Here is a 12,333-nt window from a genome sequence, read left to right on the forward strand (position 1 = left end):
CTTGAGGCGATGCGACTGTATGGCGTTGAGGCTGTGCTTGCAGCTGCCGATGCGGTGAACGTCCCCGGGGACTCCGGAGGCTCGAGCGGGGCAGCTGTGGTGCCGCCATTGCCGCTTGTGCCAGATCCATTGATCCCTGCTGTTCTCGGCGTTCAGTCTACTCCGGTGGAGGTGCTTGGTACTGCACCTTCATCGGATGACCGTATTCCTGCGTGTAAAGACGCACACGCTTTCTCAAATGCTGGCTCTTCAGTCCTTAGCTCTGCCATGATGCAGAACCCTGGATCGACTGCAGTAGGCAGTTCTGAGCGGAGAAATTCTTTGGAGGTGGTAAATAGGGTGCTAGAGAACCTGCTCCAAATAAACAAAGCACGTTCTCCAAAACACCTACCTGAACCTATTTTAGAAAATGAAGGTGGCACGAGAATATCCTTAAAGAGACATAATCATAATCTCTTGAATTCTAATGAGGATATCTGGCCACGGGTCACATACAAACGCCCGAGGCTAAGTGAAGGGTATTCTATTCATGATCCGAATCAGACTTCTCTGTTGACAGTGCTTGACTCTCAAAAGAGACTTTCTAGTAATCGGAGCACGCATGTCTTAAATCAACACAATGCATTAAATACATCTGACTTGAGACTGAGTAGTGCTTCAGTCTCAGATGATTCTTCAACATCTGACTCTTCATTTGTGGAACGTCCTTTCCCAAAAGTAAGGAGGTCTAATATGGCCATGCCTCAACAAAAACAATTTACAAAAGACTTATCTCATAGCCTGCGGGCTCAAAAGCCAAGATGTGACCACGTGCCATTTAATGAATTACAAGCTCTGTTAAACTCTTCAATGGCCATCTCAATGGTGCCATTCACAAAGCTATATGAGTCCATTAATGACAGCACTAAAGATTTAACAACCCTGGTAGCTTTAATGAACTCTAAATGGATACACCTGGAGGAATTGCAGTCAAGACAAAGTAACACGCAAGAAAAAGTAATTCACAAAATGATGACAATACTCTCATCTGTGAACGACCATAGAAGAAATGATGCCCTTGACAAAAAACTACAGGCAGAGGTTGCTAAAGAGGCTTTGGCGCTGTTTCGCCACAACCATCGGGCCGCATCTCCGAAAACTCAAACTCCAGGTGCAATGGTCCTAGTTCCTGATTCCCACATTCTGATTTTAGCACTGGCAAAGGACACTCAGTCAACTTGCACCGATCAAGAAGAGGTCTTCGATGCCTCAAAACGTAATCCTGCTCTGCCGATTGCGGGAACGGCCTCAAATGATTCTATTGGAAGGGCGTGAAAATCAAAGGAAGGAAGAAAGTGCAGAAACTATAACTGGCAAGACGAAATCATCAGTCAACTGTGAGTCGCCTACGAACAGCGAAATCATTAACCTAGACGATGTAGTCACCACTGTCCCGACTGGATTTGCGGCTGACACTTCCTTCAACAGTGCCTTTCTGCAGGCAGGAAGCACAGCTAACCTGGCCCAATTTAGCGTGCAAGTTGCATCATCTTCAACAGATCTGAATGTTGTAATAACATCTACCACTAAAGAAATGGCTGTTGAGACAACTCATCCTAAGACAGCCGATTTGTTTTCCATCTTTAATGGTGGCTCTCACCCTACTTCGTTAACAACAAAATCGATACAGCCTCAAAAACAACAAACAAAGAAATCTAAAAACCTTCCAGGGAGGAAGATGAATCGAGCTTGTGGAGCCCGAAAATGTTTACGGAACATTAAAGTGGTACAACTTGTAGAGAAAGTAAAAGCACCTACTATTGGTCTTCCTGTGAAGGTGCCTGTAAATAACACTCCAACGATTGTTCCACCACCTACATCAACAGAGAAGGAAGTTATCCAGATCGAGGATGCCTTGCATGAAAGCTCGGAGGAACTGTTGGATCTATCTGTCTATAACGATTCAGATTGCGAGAACCGCGAGCAGCCGCTGTCCCGGTCTGTAGGGATGGCTGCATCAGATAGTCCAAAACTACATGAACCACTGAGAAAGGTTACACTTACTTTGGCAGTTGATAATGGGGCTGCGCTACCTAAGAAAACTGCAGTCACTTCCTCTGACGGGATGACTAACGCCAGAGTTGTGATTAACAGAAAGAAGATGCTCAATTATTGTTGAAAACTCTACTGACGTGGCAAACAACACATTGCCGTTAAGTCCCGTGTTCCATACCCTACAAGAAAAAAGGGCTCCATCTAGGGCCAATCTAGAGGGAACCACCGTATCTATTATGAAGCCTGACCAACTGCCATCCGCTGGGGCAAGTGTTGGTCATGAGATGCCGGACGGTAATGATTCAATGCCACCAATAAAACGCCCACCACACGGGCCTAAGGTCAAACAAACTACGGAGAGATTTGTCAAGTCTACTGCTACAACAAAATCTCAGAAAAACAAAACTCATGAAATCAATATCCCTGTATCAAAGATCTTGATTGAGAGAATTGACTCTTGCGATAGTCTGATCTTGAATCGCACAAATGTTCTAAAGCTGTTACACCATATTCCCCAATTACGAGCATTGAGCTCTCAGGACGTAAAAATTGTAGAGTTCCCTGATGAAAAACGGAACGACAAGATGATCTTGCATCTAGCATCAAACATCATTGCAGGAGCGATCTTAGAGACTGCAGACGCCTTATTCTCATTGGGTTTTGAAGCTTACAGGTTCAACGACTCAACGCTGAAATATGTTACGGAATCAACGTCATTCGACGGACTCTCTCACACGAGAGAAGGAACACCTGACTCAATTACTCAGAAGGAGCACTTTGATGACCCACATAACATCAAGAAGGTAGCCGACAAGCAAAATCTTGATTCTCAGAAACCACATGGCATCTTAAAATTTGGGTTGCCGAAGGTTTCGTTTTCTGAAACTCAACTGGATGCTTTGAGTAGTAAGATGAACACTATTAGAATCACCATAAACGGAGGAATCAATTGTAAGACCACCGCGAACACTCCATCAAGCAGCCCGATGATTAAGGATCAAATGGATAATTGGAACTGGCTGGCAAAATCCTTAAACAAAAACAGATTAAGTTAATGCCAGAGTGAGGAATCCAATCCATCCTGCACGTTTATATCATGGAACACGAGAGGATTTGTACATCTGCTTAATTCAAACTGGCTGCAAGGAATCCATGTAGCTTGCTTGCAAGAGACATGGATGAGTACCCTACCTGTGGTCTCTGAATTTGATGGCGTCATCAATCCAGCCATTATACTAGAAAAGGGTTGTTTTATGGCTGGGTTGGTTACGCTTATTAGGAGATCATCGGGCTACCACTTTTTGAATTCGACAAACTACTCCTCTTACATCCAGGTGTCTGAGATTGGGAAACACCATGACTTAAAGGCTTGCTTGGATCGCATTCATATTATAAACATATATTGGAATCATGAGAGGGCGGGCTCGTCTTCCTTTATAGATCAAATTTCAACAATTATTGACGACTTGATGGAAGCTACATGACCAATAAACTTAATAATCTGTGGTGACATTAACCTAGACTTCTTTAAACCATTAGAACCACAAAAAACAAACATTGCAAAGGAATTGCTAGAAGAATTAAGAGCTCGGGACTTATCGTTGCTAAATGGATGTACTCGTGAAGGCATTCCACATAGTGCAACGTCGCATCGAGGTGACTTATCATCCCCCATTGACTATATGTTTGCATCGGATGCCCTTCATTCCCGAGTCAAATCTTTAAAGGTGGTCCACATGCTTAATAGCGAACATGACATGTTAAAAATGGAGTTCGCAATTGCTAATAATAAGCCTGGTTTAGAGTGGAAACCACAGGTTGAGGTGGAATCTAGTAGAATAAGATTGCGATTGAACACAAACGAAGTGGTAAACTTATTAGAGCAATTTCACAGCGATGGTATAACAGTGGAATATACACCGCTGTTATCTGTGTTCAAATCAAAGAACATAGGGCTCAAAAATTTGTCATTCAAAAATAGCCATTGTTTCGATTTAGACGTGCTAAAGAGGAAGCGTCTAATGCGCTCGACAATCCGTAAAAACAAAATGCTTCCGATTAATGTAAGAATAGCGAAAAACAAGCTGGCGAAACAAAACTATAAAAACTGGTTAAAAAGTCACAGGCACCTATTGGTACAACAGGACGCAGAGAAGATGCTGACGTGCTTGAAAAACAAAAATAGTGGAGACTTCTGGCGTATTATTAACAATCTCGAAGCACCTCAAATGGCACTCCAAGCCTGCATGGTGACAGAAGCTGAGTGGCAGTCACATTATGAGACTCTCTACAGTATACCGACGTCACTCCAATTCTACCTACCCTAATGGAAGCATCGTGGAACACATACTCTTCTAAAGAAGATATTATGGCCATTATAAAAAAAGCAAACAACTCCAGGGCCCCTGGACCAGACGGTCTAACAAACTTCACAATCAAACAACACCCTGAGATCTGGGCAGAGGTGTGTCTGGAGTTGTTTGACAGGATAAGAATACAACAGCAGACTCCGAGGTCCTGGAAATCGGCTATAATTGTGCCCATCTTTAAGAAGGGAAACGGAGCTTGCCCTAAAAACTACCGTCCGGTGGCACTGTTAGACGTTCTTGGTAAAATCTACGCTACAGTGCTACAAAGAAAATTGATTGAATGGTCGATAAAGGCAAATAGGGTGGAAATAAGACAAGCTGGGTTCGTCAAATACGTTGGATGTTCGTTGAACTTACTTATTCTGAACTTGTTGAAGATGGAGGACATACGTACTAACACCAAAGTTTACCTTGCCTTCATCGATTTTTCCCACGCATTTGACACCATCAACCGCGAAATGCTGTGGAACAAGTTGCGTCTATGGGGTTGTCCACCTTGCTTGGTAAATGCAATCAAAGATCTACGCACAGACACATCTATTTGTATACGACTAGACCAAGCAGGAATGCTCTCCAACGAGATTAAGACGTTTAAGGGAGTGAAGCAGGGCTGCCCATTGGCCGCCGCTATTTTTAGCCTCTTCATATCTGACATTGGAAACGCCATAAATTCTGTTCGATCTTTTCCTCCCAAACGCCATATGTCGCACATTAGCTGGCTGTTATACGCAGACGATTTGATCATACTAGATATAACAGCGATCGGCCTACAAAGAAAGCTGGATGCAGTACACAAATACGTGACCACGAACCAATTAGAGATCAATACCTCTAAATGTGAAATCCTGGTACTTAACAACTTGAAGTCTGTTCGAAATAAAATCAAAAGTAAATCCAAATGGAAGCTGGGTCACGATTTGATAGGCTTATCAAGCAGTGTGAAATATCTGGGCATGCGGATAAGCTCTAATATAAATGATGGCCCATGTATCATTGAAATTAGGAGGAAATGTCAGCAACTTGCCAACCAAGCATTGATTATAAACAGAAAATTTGGAAGGTTTTCGCTCATTCCAGTTCGCAACTTTTATCAACAAAAGTTTTCTCCAATTCTCACGTACCGAGCTGAACATGCGCTGGGATGTCCCGACACCTTATGGGCTACATTAGAGAACATGTTTTGGACCAAAGCATTGAGTTTGCCAAGGGGGCTGTCCACGGCATGTATAAGATATGAATTGGCACTAACCTCACTGCATGGTAGAATTTGTTGGAACCTCTTGTCTTTATTTCGTAAAACACAGAAACGCGAGAACATTCCGCAGTTTCAGATCCTACATGATATAGCTTCCGAGGGTCATAGCATGGTAGCAATGTGGGCCAAAGGCTGTGAACACCTACTTGTGGAATTCGACATTACCATTGAAACATTGCACGACAATCCGGACGCTGCAAATTTAAAAATCTGGCATGCTGACTGGGCGGAGACATGCGCTCAAAGATCTGACAAGACCTTGATGGCTGATGTACCGACTGAAGTAAGGACATTTAACGCCCTACAAAGGTACATAAGCCTGTTCCCGAGTGCAAAAGCGAGGAGAATGTTCATGCTATTTAGATTGAACGCTTTCAAAACTAAAGAGCGGCTCAAAGTATGGGATCGTAACGCATCCCTAGATACAGCATGCAGGCTATGCGCATGTGAGGTGGAGACCCTTAAACATTTGGTATTGTTTTGTAGTGAACTGAGGGACGTGCGATCAATACATCTAGGCTCATGGGCCAAGGACCATCCTTCACTATGTGCTGATGAATGGTGGGAGAAAATGTTAAACGGGATCGACATGAAGTTGATACTTCCACTCACCTCTTTCCTAACTGTGATTGAGAATTTGTTGAAACCGGACTTACCTCAATCTTAATGTCTGGTTGTGAGAAAGACGTAATCGACAATTTGGGCTTTGGCAGGATTGGGCTTATTCATTGAATTTTGTGTAGGAATTGATGTTTGTAACAAACTTTTTTAAAGGTTTGTTTTTAAACCAATAACAATATAAAATAAATAAAAAAATTTAAAAAATTTAAAAAAAATTAAAGGGGCCTCGAACCCCAAGGGGTGGGGCAGCAACTGCCCTTATATTGCAAGTCAGCAGTTTAATAACACAGCAATATATTCTTTTATATATTACGGTCTAGGGCTGATAGTGTTTGCTTTCCAGCTCTTGCCTTACAAGCTGCGTTTGCTGGAGCCCATCCGGGTGTCACTTCCATTGGGGAAAACAGAAGTATCAACTTGTTTGGCTTCAGCACTGGTCCTCCACATCAGCCATTTGCTAACAAAGCAGGATTAATTGCTATCAGCTGACATTCTGTGTTTCAGCTCCCTGTTGGCTAGCTGGTTAATGATAATTGGAGGTATTAACCTTATCTTTATCTCCATTATAATATGTATGCCTCCCCCCATCCATGCACGGGACCCTCAGACTGTTCTCCGCTGTAAGCAGTGCTGGAAATGGAACTAATGTATTGGGCAGTACAAATGAGGTGAAATCAAAACAAAAACAATCCCCACAGCAAGGTCCGTTACATAGACCTACTGTTTTCACTGTCTGGGGACCCCAAGACAATATTTTATAGTATAGAAGAAAACAGTTCAAATTCACATTTTAATGGGAAGGAAAGATGTAACACACAAAAGCTATATCATTAAGAAACATATTTTATTATAGAAAAAAGACATAATTCTCATTAAAACTGTTTTAAATAATACACAGATTAAGGAACAACCCTAAAACCAGGTTATCAAAAAACAGGACGATTACACACACAACATCAATGTAAAAATAAAAAAAACAACATTACCACATTAACTAAAAAAACAACATTTACCATACAAATATCAGTGAAAAATTCATTTGTTGCAATCTATATATAACCCAACATGTTTCTGTCTGTTGACTCTTAGATGTCTGACATTCATCAGGGGTAGCTCTTCTTAAAATTCTACAGTGATCGTCCCCTCCAGTCCTGGTGGGCATGGATCTGAACTTGATCCTTAATGCAATCTATAAAAACATACAACCATATTAAAAAATTGTGTGTGCCAAGATTTACCTACTTTTAATGTCATATGTCAACATTACACAAACACGGAAGCCTGAATTAATAAAGCCACCCGTACCTAGTCCCCATTCGGGAACCCTTAGCACCAAAAATCTGCTGTAAACACGTATACCGTGGGATCTGTGTATTCCAAGGATCCAATGTCGCTAATAATACAGTCACATCCAGCCGGATATCAGCCGCTTATATTAGTAATCCTTTTCAATGGATTTGAATAAGAACACACTAGAGAAGAAAACATAACGACACACTGTGTCACACTATAATCATACCGGAGTATAAAAAGTCAAAACACCCCCTAAGGAACATGCTTGCACATACCTTGCAAAATGCGGTAGCCAAATGTGTTCCCAAAAGAGAATAAACCTTTGAGGAGAATGATCAGTCTTTAACGTGAAACGGCTACTGTGTCAAGTTGTAACTCTTCAAACACAATCTGTGGAGATAAAAAACAATAAGAAGTAATCAACCGCTGTGTTCACTAGTGTTCACTAGGGTATTATTTAAACAAACAATTTTCCTGCAGTTCCAAGGCCACGAAAAAAGGCACATAAATGATCTACAAAGTGCGTCCCCAAATAAAGGCATATACGCCAATAGTGAGCCTCAATATACACATCCTAAGCCAGCGCTCAACATGTTATTTAGCCCAACAAAAACGCATCTCCATTTAGCCTAGCATAATAAAATGCTACACACTGCTGAGCCTCCGTATAGTGTTTATCCCAAAAAAAGAGTTTACATGCCGCCTGTCAAATGTTGTTAAAGACTCCAGTCTTTAACAACATTTGTTAAAGACTGGAGTCTTATTGCCGTCTCCAAAGTGCACGTGTTGTTTTCAAACGGAGTGATATTGCCGTCTCCAAAGTGCAATATCACTCCGTTTGAAAACAACACATGCACGTTATGCTCCACACTCGTGAGCCTCTGAAAACTGTTTAACTCAAAGACTCATCTCCATACTGCATCGCAAGAATTCTTAAAATCAGTGCTGCATCCACTGAGCAGTTTCTACTCAGTTTCAAAAAAGAGCCTGCATGCATGTAACCACGTTACCTAAGAACTCCTGCATGCATCCCCAAAACAAAGCACAAGTTACAACACCTCATAACGGTAAACTTACCCGTAATGGACCAACAAAAGCCCAAAGTTCTTTTTCAACCGCCGATTGCCGTGGTTCAGGTGCCACCATACAATCCTCTCAACGCCATTGTTGTAAACACACAAAAAAACGCCAGGAAAGACTGTCTACAAGTAGCTTTTACCCATAATGCATATGGCAAGGTAAAACAACACTAAAAAGGGACTCATCGCCAGGAAGAGCTGTCTACAAGTAGCTTTTACCCATAATGCAAATGGCAAGGTAAAACAACACTAAAAAGGGACTCATGAAGTAGAAAACGAACAGTGAAAAAGGCACTTAGCACTTCTACATTTTGAAAATTCATGCCCGCCTAAAAACTGACTAAAAAAGAAAATAACTTGGACAGGGAAGAAAACAACCACTAATGGAAAATACTCTGTCAAGGCAATCACCCACAACAAAGGGCATGGAGGAAATACCACACTTAGTCTAAAAAAACAGGGGGGGGGGATAATCAAAAAATGTTTTTTTTTTTTTCGGGTAATTCAGAAAGACAACTCCTTGGCCTCTCTGCACCAATGAGAACAGTAAGACTAGAGCTCCAAACAGGCATGGAACAGGGAACAACATAATTAATCATCTTAACCCAGATTAGTATAAGGCAAAGAACTGTATATAAATATGCAGTCATCGACATGAGAAACAACAGAGCATGACAGATGTGTACAATGGATACAGCCAAAAATGTCCATTATAACTCGCATGATAAGAAGAGCACAGCAAGCTGCACAGGGAGGACTAGGGCACCCAAAGCATGGGCCCTCATCATTACATAGCCCTAACATTATGCCACTCGACATCTTCATTTAATCCAACCAAATGGCTGCGGGTTTTAAAGATGAGTTTTTGTTCTAAGGTGACTAGTCTCTGATCTATAACTTCTTTGCTGGGTCCATTGACCTGTTTAAGGATCACCCATCTCAAATCTTTGTGTGAATGGCCATTAGCAATGAAATGTTTGACCATGGGTGCCTGTAAAGTCTTGGCCCTGATACAGATCCTGTGCTCTATCATGCGAGTTTTACATTTACGGTTTGTCTTCCCAATGTAATGCAAACCGCATGGACAAGTTATCATGTAAACCACATTTGTGCTGTTGCAATTACAAAATTCAGTAATGTTCCATCTATTTGCCAGCCCTATGTCTACCTCCTTCGTGGAAAACGTAAGGTTACACATTACACAGTTACCACATGGGTAATTACCAGCTACCAGAGGAAAACCCCACAAAGTTGTTTGTTTGACTATTGGTTGTTTTTTGGCCGAAATGTCATTCCTGATGAGAATGTTTCTCAAATTTTGACTTCTTTTGAAAGCCACAAGGGGGGCACCATTCTCCTTACTATACACTTTCTTCCAGTTCTTGTAGAACACACCTTTGATCTTGTATGACAGGTCAGAAAAAGTGTTGACAAACACCAAATTATTTTCTCTCTTGTTTTCCTTTGGAGTCTGTTCCAGCAAGGCTTCACGGTTATTATTGTACGCCCGCTTGGCTGATTGTTTAACAAGACTCTCCGGGTACCCTCGTGCAATCAATTTATTGTGGAGAATGTTGGCACTTTCCACGTAATGTTGCTTCAAACTGCTATTACGTTTCAGTCTCAAGAACTGACCAAAAGGTAAGTTGCGTCTGATGTGTTGTGCATGATGGCTAGAAAAATGTAAAAGCGCATTGCGGTCTGTCGCTTTGCTATAAGGTTTGACCCGCAACACACCTGCTTGATGGAAAATGGTATGTATTGGGACAACTGTCACCTCTCTGGAGGGGCGGGGCTGTGGGAAAGAGGGGGTGTGGCCCCCGGCCAGGGTGCACATCACAGTATCCCTTCATAGAACCCAATCCTAGAGATTTGCGTAAAAGCAAAGAGCATTATGGGAACATCATAATGTCCACAATTTTAAATGTTAAGCATGTCTTATAGTGTTTCAGTAAGAAGCCCTTTTAAGTGAATAATGGACTCTTCTGTTTTGATTGGTAACAATATTCATCCTACTAAAGAGATGTCTGTATATTGCAGGACATATATACTAGTTTGGACAGCTGCAACACTGCACGTGAGGATTTAGCAGTTTCTCCCTGGAGTGTGCCGAGTCTTCTGAAAGTGCACTTGAAAAACCTGGTGTGCAATGTAACAGACATGCTGCTTTCAGAAAATTAGTCAGGGCCCCTGCTTGTTGAGGCAGTCAGACCTGGGTGAAGCATGTGCTGGCCCCTGGGTCTGGGGGACAGAGCGCTATTCCCTGCACCTACAAACGGGACCCCAGCCATCATGTTGAAATGGGCCCCTATACATCTAGCAGGGCCTGACTTCAAGACTTACTGTAAAGCAAATTCGCTTGGTAACGGAGGAATGCGGGTGTTTTGTTTGTGAGTTCTCGGCCACATGCTAGCTTCAGCCTTTCCTCTCGGGCACGAGGCTCCGCCTGCCTTACCGCTCGTGCAATGCCCTGCGAGGACATGTTTGAGTGCGCAACCAGAGGCACGTGACTTACCAGACACGCCCGGACGTGTACTCCACGTGATCAAAAGGGAACGGAACGTTTCTGGGAGGGACTTCCAGGGTGCACAGGAAGTGACCGTTGCCAAGAGAGAGCGTCGTGGTGGCGCCTTGGAAACCGGACGCGAGGAGGACGGGAGTAAGTGGAGGTAGGAGAACTTGCGTAAAGAAATGCGATGGCAAGTCCTTTGTTGGAATTTCATTGGAGTGGGGCTAAAGGGATGCTGGTAGAGGGGGTCCCAATGGGCAGCATCTGGGAGTTCACGGGCGGTAAGGGGTCTATATGTGCGGACGCTTTTGATTGTGGGGTTTTCGTGTGTGTTGCGGTGAGTCCTGTGGGAATCTGAGAGGGGTGATTTTGTTGTGGGTCATTGGAGGTGAGTTATCGGGCTGTTGGAGAAGGGACGGGTTTTTTCTCGATAATGTGAAAAAAAGAGCTTTGGGAGTAATGGAGTTTTCTTAAAAATATAACTGTAAATTGTGTCGGGGTTTAAGTCGGAAGGAATAAATCAAGTACAATATGGCATGGGAGCTCTGGAGAGAGGCTGCGTGATGGCTGGATTGGGGGTGAACATGGATTAGAACGCTCTTCGCTGGGCGAGTTCCCGGAGCTGTATCTGTCAATTAGTCATACAAAGAACTACTGTATGTTCAACATCATTGTATATCTATGTTTGTTTATTTATTGTGCCGTTGGTTTATACAACATACACCGTACACAAAATTATACAACATAAACCATACACAAAATAAAAAAACGAAATGTTTGTATATGCCATATTGCCTTTAACTTCAGTTGAGACTAAAAATGATCATCACTGAAAAGGCATTCTTGGTCCTAACGCGTGCTGTTGGGCCCGCTTGGCAATTATATTTGTTATTCTAGGTTTGGGGGTTCCTGGTTGGAGGACATGTGGTATGGGCTGTGGTGTCGCCGTGCCCCCCCCCCCGTCTGAAATCCTGCCCCCCATCCTAAGGTGACAGTGTTCTCTGTTCGTGATGTTATTTGTGACAATCACTAAGGCAAATGTCTGCATATCACACAGCAAATACACTCTCTTCGATTCAACCTGATGAGAACATTCTTTCTAGATTATTATACACAAACAGAGAGAGACATTTGGTTCCAGCTGATGCAAGGGACTAGGATTTCTGTGACATT

At 42.7% G+C, this 12,333-nt stretch overlaps 1 protein-coding gene and 1 long non-coding RNA gene across 2 annotated transcripts in view; one reads left to right on the forward strand and one right to left on the reverse strand.

The window, feature by feature from the left end:
* Nucleotides 1–7,117: 7,117 nt before the first annotated feature.
* LOC138581786 (uncharacterized) lies at nt 7,118–11,160 on the reverse strand. The gene is made up of 4 exons (XR_011304783.1): nt 10,995–11,160; nt 7,848–7,962; nt 7,585–7,751; nt 7,118–7,468 (listed from the first exon to the last, which is right to left on the reverse strand). It is a non-coding gene; the product is annotated as an uncharacterized lncRNA (long non-coding RNA).
* Nucleotides 11,161–11,205: 45 nt separating this feature from the next.
* Nucleotides 11,206–12,333, forward strand: part of DNAL4 (dynein axonemal light chain 4) — an 89,919-nt gene continuing 88,791 nt past the window's right edge. Inside the window, exon 1 of the mRNA XM_069652958.1 lies at nt 11,206–11,320. The gene's annotated coding sequence lies outside the window, so the exon portion shown is untranslated. The remainder of the gene's footprint in view (nt 11,321–12,333) is intronic.

This window comes from Ambystoma mexicanum, chromosome 3q, assembly GCF_040938575.1.
Source record: "Ambystoma mexicanum isolate Mex_15411 chromosome 3q, UKY_AmexF1_1, whole genome shotgun sequence".
NCBI classification, from domain to species: domain Eukaryota; kingdom Metazoa; phylum Chordata; class Amphibia; order Caudata; family Ambystomatidae; genus Ambystoma; species Ambystoma mexicanum.